We start from the raw sequence: 13,140 nt of genomic DNA, 5'->3' as shown, positions 1-13,140 counted from the left end.
TTGCTCTTGCTCAGTTCCAAAACATAGTGAGCTGCCTACACAGACAGTGATCTCCTGACTTAAAAACTGTCCCAAAAGTTAGGTAACCTAGTTTGTAAGATACTTTTTTAACATAAATTCTGAGCCAGGATTATGTGTTTTCTTCATGAAGAAGCAAAGAACAAATTGTGGCAAGCTAAAAAATGAATCCAATTGTTCTTTTGTGTCCATTTGTTTCCTAATCTAGCTTTCTAAAAAACTTGAAATTGTACACTATAAATATTGTTAGCTCTGTGAGAGATTGTTTGTGATATTCCTCATATGCAAGCTACTTTTTAACAGTGTTTTCTTCTAAATAAATAAATGTAAATGCTTATGATGGACGAAGTGAGAGAATGTCAATCAATGAAAATAAACATTTATAATTTGTCAATAAACATTTATAATAGGGCTGGGCGATATATATCGAACGCCATGATCATGCGCATTTTGTCAATAAAGCTGGTTCCGTGATTAGCGGTAAATCTGCATCATCTGCTTTCAAATGGAGCGGCAGATCACTGACAAGCTACGCAATGTCACGTTCATTATCGCAGATGAATCACCTTCGATAATGAACGCAATATTGCGTAGCTTGTCAGTGATCTACGGCTCTGTGTATTAAATGCCGCTCCATTTGAAAGCAGGTGATGGAGATTTACCGCTAATCACGGAACCGGCTTTACTGACCAGATGTGCATGACAATCGCACTCGTTATATCAGCCAGCCTTAATTTATAATTTTGCACAATATTGTGCTCGGATTTATGCTTGTTATGCTTTTGTTGTTAGCGAGCAGCATGCTAACATCTGAAACAGAAAACTATAAATAAAAAAGCTGAGCAAAAAAAAATTACACAATATTTGTGATGCATTTCATGCTAATTACAGTACCTTTAGCTTAGCAACATGCTAACATCAGAAACAGAAAAGTATCAAAAATGTGTTATTTTATACAATATTTATGCTTTATTTTATGCTTAGAGTGCCGTTAGCTTAACAACATGCAGAAAACAGAACTCGCAATAAAACGTTTTTGTGCTGTGCATTGTATGCTTATTACAGCACCATTAGCTTAACAACATGCTAACATTTAAACAAAGTATCAACAGAAAAACATTTTACACAATAACTGGGTTGCACATTTTATGCTTATTACAGTACCGTCAACTTAGCATCATGCTAACTGAAACAGAAGTTTTAATGTGTTATTTTATACATTATTTATGCTTTTTTATGCTTAGAGTGTCGTTAGCTTAATAACATACAGAAAATAAAAAAACAGAAGCCTCAATAAAAAGTTCAGTGTAAAATGTGTATTTTACACAGTCTTTGTGCTGTGCATTGTATGCTTATAACAGTACCATTAGCTTAGCAACATGCTAACATTTAAACAAAGTATCAACAAAAAAGCATCACTTTTTACACAATATCTGTGTTGCACATTTTATGCTCATTACAGTGTTGATAGCTTAGCGGCATGCAAACATTTCTTTTGATTCAAATATGAAAACTTCTGTCAGAGAAGGTAGGCTAAATGGTGTGTAAGCAGTTTATACTTTCACGTGATTTGTTCTGTCAAACTAAGCGTGACAGACCTTAAAGATGTAACAGATGACACTGACCGACAGCTGGTTAAAATTCCATGACAATCATGAGACAAAGGAGCTCTGAGATCAGCGTGAAGGTGTTTTGTGAGGTCATATGGGCCTCTGGTAACTAGTGTGGCAGACAGACAAGACACTTCTGAGAGGCCCTCATCACCTCTCACTTCCTCTGTGGGCCAACTGCACGACTGGCGCTCACGTTACCCTGGAAACTAGCACGTCAGTCGAGAACAAGAGTGAAAGACTGCGAGTTTCAGAGGTTTCTGTTACAAAACAATATCAGCTGTTATCCAACAGGCGGTCGTGACTGCTACCCAAAAAACTAATCCATGGCTATATTAGCACTGAATACTGCACATTGCGCAACAGATCAGACCAATAATCTACTGCTTCGTCTCAAGCATCAATATGACAAGATGATTGACAGGTCATTTCACGATTGACAATATGACGTATACAACAATAAACATTTTGTCACATAACATTATTATGTTACCAGCGAGTGATGTCCTATTTTTTATCTAGCATTTTGCATTTTTTAATTACATATTTACTAGGGATCCATCCGAAGACCAGAGGGTGCTCTCCCGCAGAAACTCCAAACATGCCCTGCAGAAGAAATCCAGGAAATGCCTATCGCTGCAGATGAATAAACAGAAGATTTAAATGCTTTCATTGATTCAATGTGACTAATAAACACACGTCTACGGCAATATATGGTTTATCTGAGTTCTTATCATTATAATAAAGTATATATATATAAAGCAATGCTAATCGACATAGCCTTTATCACTGCTTAGAATACTATGAAATGTGTTGCGTGCCTTATTCTGTGTAAGAAGCCACATCATCTCATAGAACGATTTATTTCAACACTCGGCTGACGTTATGAAGTGAGTTTGGAGTAAAAACATGTTATTAAATGTGGTGTTTTCACGTGCTTTCAGGTGGAGCAGCATTTACTACACAGAGCCGTAGTTCACTGAGAAGCTACGCGAACGATTTCTTCGATTTCATAATCGTACGATTATATCATCTGCGTTTTTTTGCGTAGCTTATCAGAGAACTACGGCTCTGTGTAGTAAATGCCGCTCCATCTGAAAGCAGGTGATGGAGATTTACTACTAATCACAGAACCGGCTATACTGACGAGATGTGCATGACAATCGCATTCGATTAATCGTGCCGAACTAGTTTTGACTGTTGAATGTGTGTTGATTGTGTTGTTTGGATTGTAACTATGCAGTTTCGCCTTTAATTTCACATGGTTACAGTTAATGTTTTCATTTAAGGCCAGTTTTATGTAGTTTCAACCCAATTTAAAAACAAATGCTAAATGCTGATGTCAGTACCATTTATGTTTCTATTGAATTCACTTACTGCGCAGTTACTGCCTTATTGTTTTGAATAGCCAAAAGCAAGTGTGGCCTGTTAAATACCAATAGTTCACAGACCATGTACAACAAAATATTGACAAGAAAACCTTTATAGACAAACTTTCCAGGCTGCACGCAAAAACAAGCATACCATGACTTTTATGAATCGTTTTCTTAGTAAATATTTTAAAAACACTCACAAGCTCAAGGTGCCTTTTTTTTTTTTTACTGCCACTCACTGACGGAATGGCCCTTCAGGAGTTACCCGTTTCAATCACTCTGACGAATCTTTCACTGAATGAATCAGTGGTTAGTGAATCAATATATGATTCACTTACAAAACTGCATAATGAAATAGAGAGTTGTACATCTTAAAATAAAGCAAATTATTTATATCACCAATTCAAAAGTTTGGGGTCATTACAATTTTAAAAAATTAAAAATTAATACTTTAATACAGCAAAAACTTTTACAAAAGGTTCCCATTTCAAATAAATGTTGTGCCTTCTATTCTTCTAAAAATCATGAGAAAAAAAATTAAAAATATTTTAAAATATAATAAAACATAACACTGTTATTATAAATAGGGCTTGACGATATGAACAAAAAAAAAATATATCCAAATTTTTAGGCTGAAATGCGATACACAATACATAACTTAGTATTTTCAACAATTTTCTATTTGGGAAAAAATAGAAAAAAATCATCTGTCTATCTTAGTTATCTATGTACAACAATACCACTACTTAAATTGTAATAATATTTCACAAAATTAATGCTTTTCCTGCATTTTTTAACAATTGAATGCAGCCTTAGTGGTCATAAGAGACTTCTTTCAAAAAATCTTCCTACCCTCAAATTTTCCAACAATAGGATTGTTCAAATTTTTCAATGTCAAGGAAAGGTCAAGTACATAGCATTGTGGGATATAGTATTCCTCTTAGTTATAATATAGTTATATATATATTTATTTATTTGTTTATTTTCACAAAAGCGGAGTGTGAGCACAGTGTAACTACAACATACCATAAAAAGAGTAGTATGGTAGTTTAATACAGCAAACATATCCCATGATTCCTTTGAAACAGCCGTAAAAGCACTCATGAAGAAACTTCTATAATCTGCACTGTTAGCCTCACTATAACTACAGGTCTCTGAACAGTCCTCTAAATTACACAGTTGCAGTTATGCACAGCCCATAAAAGCCAATTCTACTGACAGATGAAAATGGAAACGGCAACCATTTGTGGACAACTTAGTAATCACTGCAGTAATGCAAAGACACCGGTCAATTCTTAAGTTACAGGGAGTCTGGGGCGCAACAGACTACTGAAACAGCTGCCATAATGTCTAACTAGAGATACCCTGATCATAAGACTAATTAAAGAGTCTCTCTGCTTAACCTCACAGTCTACAGGACCAACAGCAGAAACACAAATAGTCACAGAGACAGACGCACGTGCCCGCAAATGCATGGCCTGCAACAGATGTTAGGAAAAAGGCTTCAAATGACCCCGCAACTTAAAATATACACATCCTTTCTGGTTCTCCCTACAGCACACACCATTATGTGCCGTCCGAACATGAGACGCATGCAAAGAAGAGCGATTTATGCACATTACGAAATCACCAATGGACAAAATGTAAACGTGAGGGCTCATTCCAGTGAGCGATTGCACACACACCTATCCTACGAGGCTTGTGTTTCAGAAAACCCCTGTCATTTGAGCAGGGAAGCAAAGCAGAACAAGACCTGCAATCCTCACACACACACACAAAGAGGAAAGGTAGGCCCTTGTGGAGCAGGGGGTCCCATTTCACAAATGTAATCTGTGAATAATCGCATTTCTTTTGTAAAGCAGAGAGCACAAGGTCAGTTCTCGCATTTAACAAGACACGTCAATGGAGACTGTGTTCAGTTAGGTAAACTAGGTAAATCAGTTTCAAGATTTAAGTGTCATAAGAAACTGGGCTGATGTCAATAAAGATTGTTCTGCTGGCCTGGTCAGGGAAGTAATTCATATTTTTATTTACCCTGCCACAATGTCCACTGGCCATTTCATTATTAATTAATTTTCATTTTCTCTAATCTGTGCCAGTATGTTTGTTATGATATAGTCTCCCTGTAACTTTTTTGTTGTTGTTAGTCTTTAAAAATTAATAAATAAATTTATGAAACTACATTTATTGAAACCATTTTAAAACATATTATAATGAACACACTTTTCCTAAAAATAAATGTAATTTAATTAAATATTGAACTGATTGTTTATCACTTTTAAACTCTTCTATCAGTGGCTTCCAAGGTTAACTCATTAATAGTCAACTAGATAACTGTACCTCAGCAGCATTAATTATTTTCATTTTATTCCATGTTATATGCAGTCAAAATTTATATTTTAATAAAATAAAATAAAATAATTATACAAACTCAAATCTGTCACATTTGGGATGCCAAACTGAAGTTGCGATAAAGTCAATTTAGGCTTTATTAACATTACATTATAATGTAAAGTATTAAATATTGACAAGGCTATTTATAAATAAACTGTTGAAATAATTTGCTTTAATTAGTGCTAAATAATGGTAGAATGAATCTAGAACTAATCAAAAACTCAAATATTCCATACCGACTGATTCCAAAAAATACCATTAAAATAACCAATAAAAATATTTATATCACAATAATTATTATCATTTATTAATAAATAATCATAACAATGGCTGATAACCATCGTGATATATTGTGCATCCCTACAAAACACTCTTACACTGCATGAGTTCAGGATAGTCCAGCCCTAAAAACACCGTGAAGTCAGAAAGGAAGACAGAGATCAACAAAAAGAAAGAGAAAGGAATCCCACCTGTGCAGCCATCTAAGAAACAGCTGAACTGGAGCAGTGTTTCAGCTCCAAGCAACACTAGGATCTGCCTTGCAGTAGTTTGAAAAGGACAAAGCTTTCTTATGTAGACAGGAAGTGCTCAGACAGACAGAAAGGGAGAGGGAAAGCAAGAGAGTGATGAAGCGAAAGTGTTTATGAGGAATAAAGCAATGCCAGATGCTGACTTCAACTATAAACAATCCTGACAGATAATACAATAACACTGCTAATACTCATCAGAGGCCCATAAAACCAAAAGCTAAATTTAATAAAGGAGATTGAACCTTTGCATTCAGTTGTGATCTGATTAACAGAGCGACTCAAAGACATTGATACTTCTCCTTTAGGCCGGAAATACTCTACACAGGTGTGCAAATGCTTGGCCAACTCAATGCAAACACATGGTCAAATTACTTTGCATGCATTCTTGTAGTGACAACAACCTCAGTTCTTGACTCGAGAAGGCTAAGGTCACTCAGTTCATGCTAAGAGCGTGAACGATAACAATAACAAGGGCTGGGCATTATGGCCTAAGAAACAAATCTTGTAATAAACAAGATTCTTGTTAAAATGTGTGGTAAGTACTGCGGCTCCATAGTATAAACAGAGTACATGCGATCGCAAATTTCCAAAGTGAAAGTGAAACTAAAAACCGATCGTACATTCAAAAGCAGTTTCAATGCCAGGTATAATAGCTGCTCCCTGATGATTGCCTGATGATAAAACTGCGAAAGAAAGTATTGAAATATATATTTTCCTCCCATCTCGTATTTATTCCCTTTAAGGAGTTCCGTAGTACAAGTCATTTTCTTTCCGTACACGGTATTGGGATGCGGCGGATTGCGGGGGATCACGATGCCGGCTTAACATTGTGATGTCTATCAGCCATCGTCTATCGGCCCAACCTATATGGCAAACACGCGAGGGGAGGGCTGAGCCCATTCGGAACTGGGAGCCCAGAGGGGAGCGTCAGCGGATGTTAAAGAGAAAACCGATTTTCATTCAAACAAGTCGACGTAACACATTCCAGTTAATCGATAAAATCGATTTATCATCCAGCCCTAACAATAACTATATTAACATCCACACCAAAGCACAGTAATGTTCTGATCTTTACTCCGATTATGTTTTCTGTCCATTTATGGGATAGTTCACCAAAAAAATGAAAATTCTGTCATTAATTACCCTCATGCCGTTGCAAACCCGTAAGACCTTCATTCATCTTCGGAACACAGATTAAGATATTTTTTATTAAATCTGAGAGCTCTCTGACCCTCCATAGACAGCAAGGGTCCTACCACGTTCAAGGTCAAGAAAGGTACCAAGAACATCGACAAAATGGTCCATGTGACATCAGTGGTTCAATCGTAATTTATGAAGCTACGAGAATACTTTTGGGTGCAAAAAAACTAAAATGTGATTGATTATAAAAGGCATACTTGACCCAAGTTGACAGTTACATTTTCTCCAATAGCATATAATACAGTCCCTCTCATCTCCCAATAGGAAGACGATCTCTGGTATCTATCTTCCAGCTAAAACTGACAGCAGTGACTCTTTGGATGTGCTTTACAACTGTTTTGAGGAGATAAAAGGCTGGATGGCTAATAATTTTCTACAATTAAACGAAAGCAAAAGTGAAATTCTGATTTTAGGCCACTCTAGGACTTCATCCGTTTTCAATTTAGGGTCTCTCTCTGCCAGTGTTCAACACTATGTAAGAAATCTTGGAGTTACATTCGATTCGTTACTCAACTTTGAGAAACAAATTAGCGCAGTGGTAAAGGGCAGCTTCTTCCATCTGAGATCAATTGCTAAACTGAAACAGTCGTTGCTCCACAAAGATTTGGAGACTGTAATCCATGCGTTTGTAACATCACGCCTGGATTACTGTAACTCCCTTTATTGTGGCCTGCCTCAAACGGCAATTTCTCGTCTCCAAGTTGTCCAAAATGCTGCAGCGAGGCTGCTTACTGGAACAAAAAAGAGGGGTCAATTTCTCCAATTCTAGCGTTTTTACATTGGCTTCCTGTAAAGTTTAGAATTGATTTTAAAATAGCTGTCTTTGTGTACAAGGCTTTATCTGGCCTTGCACCTAAATACATCAGTGACCTTCTGATTCCTTACTCTCCTCAAAGAACACTTAGGTCTAATCATCAGCTTCTCTTAAGTGCCCCACGTTGTCGCTGTAAAACCAAGGGTGGTCGGGCTTTTTCAGCTGCAGCCCTAAACTTTGGAATAGTTTGCCTGTAAATGTGAGACTTGCTCCTTAGCTAGTTTTAAGTCTGTCCTCAAATCTTATTTGTTTTCTCAGGCTTTTGATTAATGTTAGTTAAGGCTCTGATGTCAATTTGCTCTGATTCTATTTTATGCGTTTTTTTTTTCATATGATGCATGTTTTCTTTTATGCTTTTTATATACTATATTTTATTGTACAGCACGTTATGCGGTCTTCATTTTGGGTTGTGCACTCATGGTCTTTGGGGTCTCCCCAGGCAACAAAATGTATTTAATTATTTTTTAAACAAATGTAATTTTACTCTGTTTATTAAAGTTTTTACTCCACATGTGTGTAGTTTTTGGAGGATTTATAATATTTTTTTAATTTATATAAATAAATATTTTTATATAGGTTTTTATACAAAAAAACAGCAGTACAAATTCACTTTATAAAAGACCCACATGTCTAACTTTCATTCGTGGGGATAACATGGATCTTTTGACATGGTTTAGGGTAAAAATTTTTGCACATCTTTTGGAAATTGCAGTTTTAAAATAAAAAATTATAATTTTTACAAGTAGATGGCTACAGAGCTCCACTATTTGCTATTTGACCAAATGAAAGATGTCTTTTCACAAGTTTTTTCAGTTGGATTCATATCTACATATTATGAAATCACAATTATAACAATAAAAATTACTTTGTCAAAGTTTTGCGTTTTTAGATCTGAAAAATAATCAGTTTTTCAATAATGTTACATTATGATTAGAATCAAACCTGAACAAGAGGTTACAAAGAGAAAAATTGGAGTCTTTAGATTTATCACTTATTTCAATCATCTGTTTTTCATATAATTTTAAGTGTAAGTGTGTGTGTGTGCATGAGTGTGTGTGTGTGTGTGTGTGTATTGTCGATGTGTCAGTGTCACCAATTTATTTTTGTGGTGGCTCTGCATTTTGGATTATTTTGGACAAATTATAAGAGAGCAGTTTTTTTTAGTTTCACAAATTTATTCCCCTGTGTGTGTGTGTGTGTGTGTGTGTGTGCACGTGTGTGCGCGTGTGAGCATGATCATTTTGCATTGTGGATGTTTTTTGAATTGTTGGAAGTGTGCCACTGCATTTCTGTACATGTGTGTTCTGTGCTGTTTCTGATTTTGAGGATGAATTTTGTCCATTTTCTATGCAGGGTCTCCAGAGACCCCGAAGACCATAAGTGTAACTTTTTTCACACTAACAAAAAAAATCAAGATATCGTTCCAATTTTTGTTATTATTTGTAGATCTAGAAAGTGTTGACCACTGTACAAAGTCTCATGCCATTTGGACCAAGAGAACATTTTTAACAAATTCAACAAACGTCGTTTGCGGGTCAAAAAGACCCCGAAGAACGCATAAGGGTTTTAAATGTGCTATAGAAATAAATTTTGACTCGACTTGACAATGCATGTGCGTGCTTTCCTCTGAACCTAACCGTGATACTCTCGAATTATTGCTCCACCATAATGAAAAATCTCACAGTAAAAGAAGAATTTAACACTAATAACTGTGACAGTGCCCCTAGTGGCAACACTGAGAATGCAATAATTATTACTTATTTTTTAACGACATGCCAGCATAGAATACAACGGCACTATGATTTGCAATTAAGAGGTGTTTAAACAACACCATTTTCAACTATAAAGGGACCAATTTGTATGCGTTTTGGCCTTTCATTTACACAACAATGGCATTTTGGGGGCCTGAAAACGCACACTTTACTGGACTGTTATGCATAATACAGTGGGTTTAGTCAATTTAGCTGATCTGAGTGATCATTGTCATATGTAAACAAATCTTTTCAAAAACTCAAAAGGAAAAATGTTCCCATTTTTTGTACACTGTTTTCGTGTAAACGTACCCGAAAGGTGCCATTTTTGACAGTATCATAGTGTTTTTACACAGAAAACATTTGTCAATTATGTATTTTACCATATGCATCAAGAAACTAAACAGTAGTTCATTCTGTACATATTTCAGAGAGAACAATTCAAGGTTCAAAATGCATAAGGAACCAACCTGTACTGACACATTTGATTATGAGTCGTAGTTAGTCATAACCCAACATATCATATAATCAGAAAACTTGACTGCCCGCCCGGTTATCAGAGTTGTGGCTAGTTTCCTCTTTTGATCATTACAGTATCAGGCTACTTAACATGACTTTGATTTAGGGTGATTTCATCACATAACAGTGCTCTATTCAGACAGAAGGATGCTGAAAGGCTGTCCCATTTCCATGATCAATAAGTGCTGAGGCAGACATAATTAATGTCTTTTAGCTTGAGTTTACTGCAGAAAGACTCTGAATGGATTCAGTGCTATTGACCAGTCACTTTCACGGTCAGTATAAACACATTCACTGTGACTCAGAACATAGTGAACTGTCTGTTTACACCCTGGCAAACTGGGCATCATAATTGATGATTTTGGAACACATTTATAATGAGTTGACAATAGATGACTCAATTCAATCTCCATTTTGATGTTTTCTGTTGATGCCTGAACAAAACTTCACCAATCATAATTTGGAGAGTGCCTCAATAATTACAATAAGCTTTGCTAATTTTCATATGAAACAAAGTATCAAAAACGTTCATATTCTGTCTATTTAATCATGAAATGCATACGATAAATGCCGTTTTGGCGCTGTTTAATGTGGCGTGACAGATTGGCGAAGCCTCCTCAGTTCAAGCGGAAATGCAAATGTTTGTAATAGTGCTGTAAAACGATTAATCGCGATTAACCGAATCCAAAATAAAAGTTTTTGTTTACATAATATGTGTGTGTATACTGTGTATATGTATTATGTATATATAAATAAAACACATGCATGTATATATTTACGAAAAATATGTTATGTTTACAAATTAAATATATTTATATATAATATAAAATAAGAATAAAAGTATATAAATGTAAATATTTTCAAAATACATACTGTATGTCAGTGTATTTATATATACATAATAAATATACACAGTAGTACACGCAAATATATTATGTAAACAAAAACTTTTATTTTGGATGCGATTCATCGCGATTAATCATTTGACAGCACTAGTTTGTAAACAACTCAATGTTTGAGTGTTAATTATTACATCAAAAATAAACAGCAATCATTTTTAATTGTTTTGACTCTTTTGTTAAATTTAGCCTTTAATATTACAGTAATATACCAACACACAGGGTTCCCTGAGCATTAGTTCAGCGTTTGTTTTCTTTTAGAAAAATAGCTAGTGAATCGGAATCGAATAATAATAATAACAACAACAATAACAAACGTTCAATAATAACTGATTTAATTTTGATTCACCAAAAAAAAAAAAAAAATGTTCTCGGTTTCGAAACATACTTTTAAACATATATTCCATTAAAATTGCCTATGATAACATAGCTACAACCAAAACACAATTTGTACTACAGTTATCCTACTGTAAAATCATAATACATTAATATAACTCTTTCAAATGGTGCCAGAATATTGTTTAATATCTTTTTTGTGATGACAGCAGAGAAATTAACCTGTTTGCGTGAATGTGTGTGTGTGTGTGTGTGTGTGTGTGTGAGACACACCCCGATTCAGACTGGGGTGGGGGGCACGTGAAACCCCCTCCAGACAAGCAACCGTTATCCTGCATTGATCCAATGGCAACAACCACGAGAATAAACTTAATCCTGCAGATTATTACACACACACGAACACGCCAGCCACAAAAACCCAGATTAGTATCACCAGAACCGAGAGTTGATCACGCAAAAGTAACATACATGCACAGTAATTCCTTCCTAAACAGTCGCATCTTCAGTCCGTTAACAGCATGTCGCCGGTCAGAGCGGCTCTAGTCGCTATTAATCTCATCATAGGAGTGCTGCTGCTGTAGCCTGTTAGCTAACATCCCGCTCATAACAGCACACTGCGCATCACAAGCAATTAAACAGCGTCAAACTCACCGCTTCGCGATCCGTGCTCAACTCCTGCACGCGCGGGGATGCTGCGACCGTTACTCCGCGCCGCAAGCGATGGTCCAGCAAACTAATATAAACAACATAAACAACAACAACAGCCGAACGCCTGTAATGTTCCAGCAGGAGCGTGAGTGAGTGTGCGTGTCAGTGTATGTCCGTTGATCCGACACGGGGCGGGGCTACAGGATCAGTCTGATCCTGCTGCAATGTTATTGGATGAGAATGATTGGGGGCGGGGCTATCGGCTAAATCTGATGCTGCTGCTGTGTTATTGGAGAAGAGCTGAGAAAGGGCGTGGTTTCGTTCTGCTGCTGCTGCTGCTGCTGGAGGTGAAGGATGCCTGAGCATCGTATGTATTGCTTCTGAGAATCATATGGAATTTGACGATGCCATAAATGATTGTTTTAGTGCTTTTAAGGAAGAAATTTTGGGGAAATTTTGATGCAATTTTATTGTATCTCCTGCCCTCAGGAGTTTGTTTACAAATGCGTTTATTTAGTTTTCAGACCTCAACAGCAATAATGTGTTCACTGATAAATGTAATAAAAATATTGAACAAAAATGCAGTAGCCTAACATTAATTCAGTTCGTTCATTTTATACAATACTACCACTGATTGAAACTCATATGTGACAAACCAGTCAGGTTCGTGTTGAGTCGGACATGGCGAAAATAATAAATTGCTGTATGTTTTTGATTCACTGAGATGAATGAGCTGGATTATTTGTTTGGGGAGCAGCTAGACTACAATGATTGCACAGTATGCTTTTGATTCACTGGAAAAACAATGGTTTGCTCGAGCATCAGACCACACGGGTCACGCATGTTGATTCACTTAAGATATAAATAAGAGTAGGCTATATATATATATATATATATATATATATAAGAGATATAAATAAAAAACAACCAGTGTTGGGGGTAACGCATTACAAGTAACGCGAATTACGTAATATTACTTTTTTCAAGTAACTGGTAAAGTAACGCATTACTTTTTAATTTACAAGAAAATATCTGTTACTTTTTCAAA

At 35.9% G+C, this 13,140-nt stretch overlaps 1 protein-coding gene across 4 annotated transcripts in view; it reads right to left on the bottom strand.

Annotated features, from left to right (window-relative positions):
- The window catches only part of LOC306879732 (ras-specific guanine nucleotide-releasing factor RalGPS2-like), a 132,388-nt gene extending 120,108 nt beyond the window's left edge, over positions 1–12,280 (bottom strand). For 2 of the 4 annotated variants that reach the window (XM_079432887.1, XM_079432890.1), the window contains exon 1: positions 12,096–12,280. The gene's annotated coding sequence lies outside the window, so the exon portion shown is untranslated. The remainder of the gene's footprint in view (positions 1–12,095) is intronic. The other 2 variants (XM_079432889.1, XM_079432888.1) reach the window with 2 other exon arrangements.
- Between the last annotated feature and the right edge of the window lie 860 nt (positions 12,281–13,140).

The sequence above is a fragment of the Barbus barbus genome (genome assembly GCF_936440315.1).
Source record: "Barbus barbus genome assembly, chromosome: 14".
NCBI lineage: Eukaryota > Metazoa > Chordata > Actinopteri > Cypriniformes > Cyprinidae > Barbus > Barbus barbus.
This window is presented reverse-complemented; position numbering and strand designations above follow the sequence as displayed.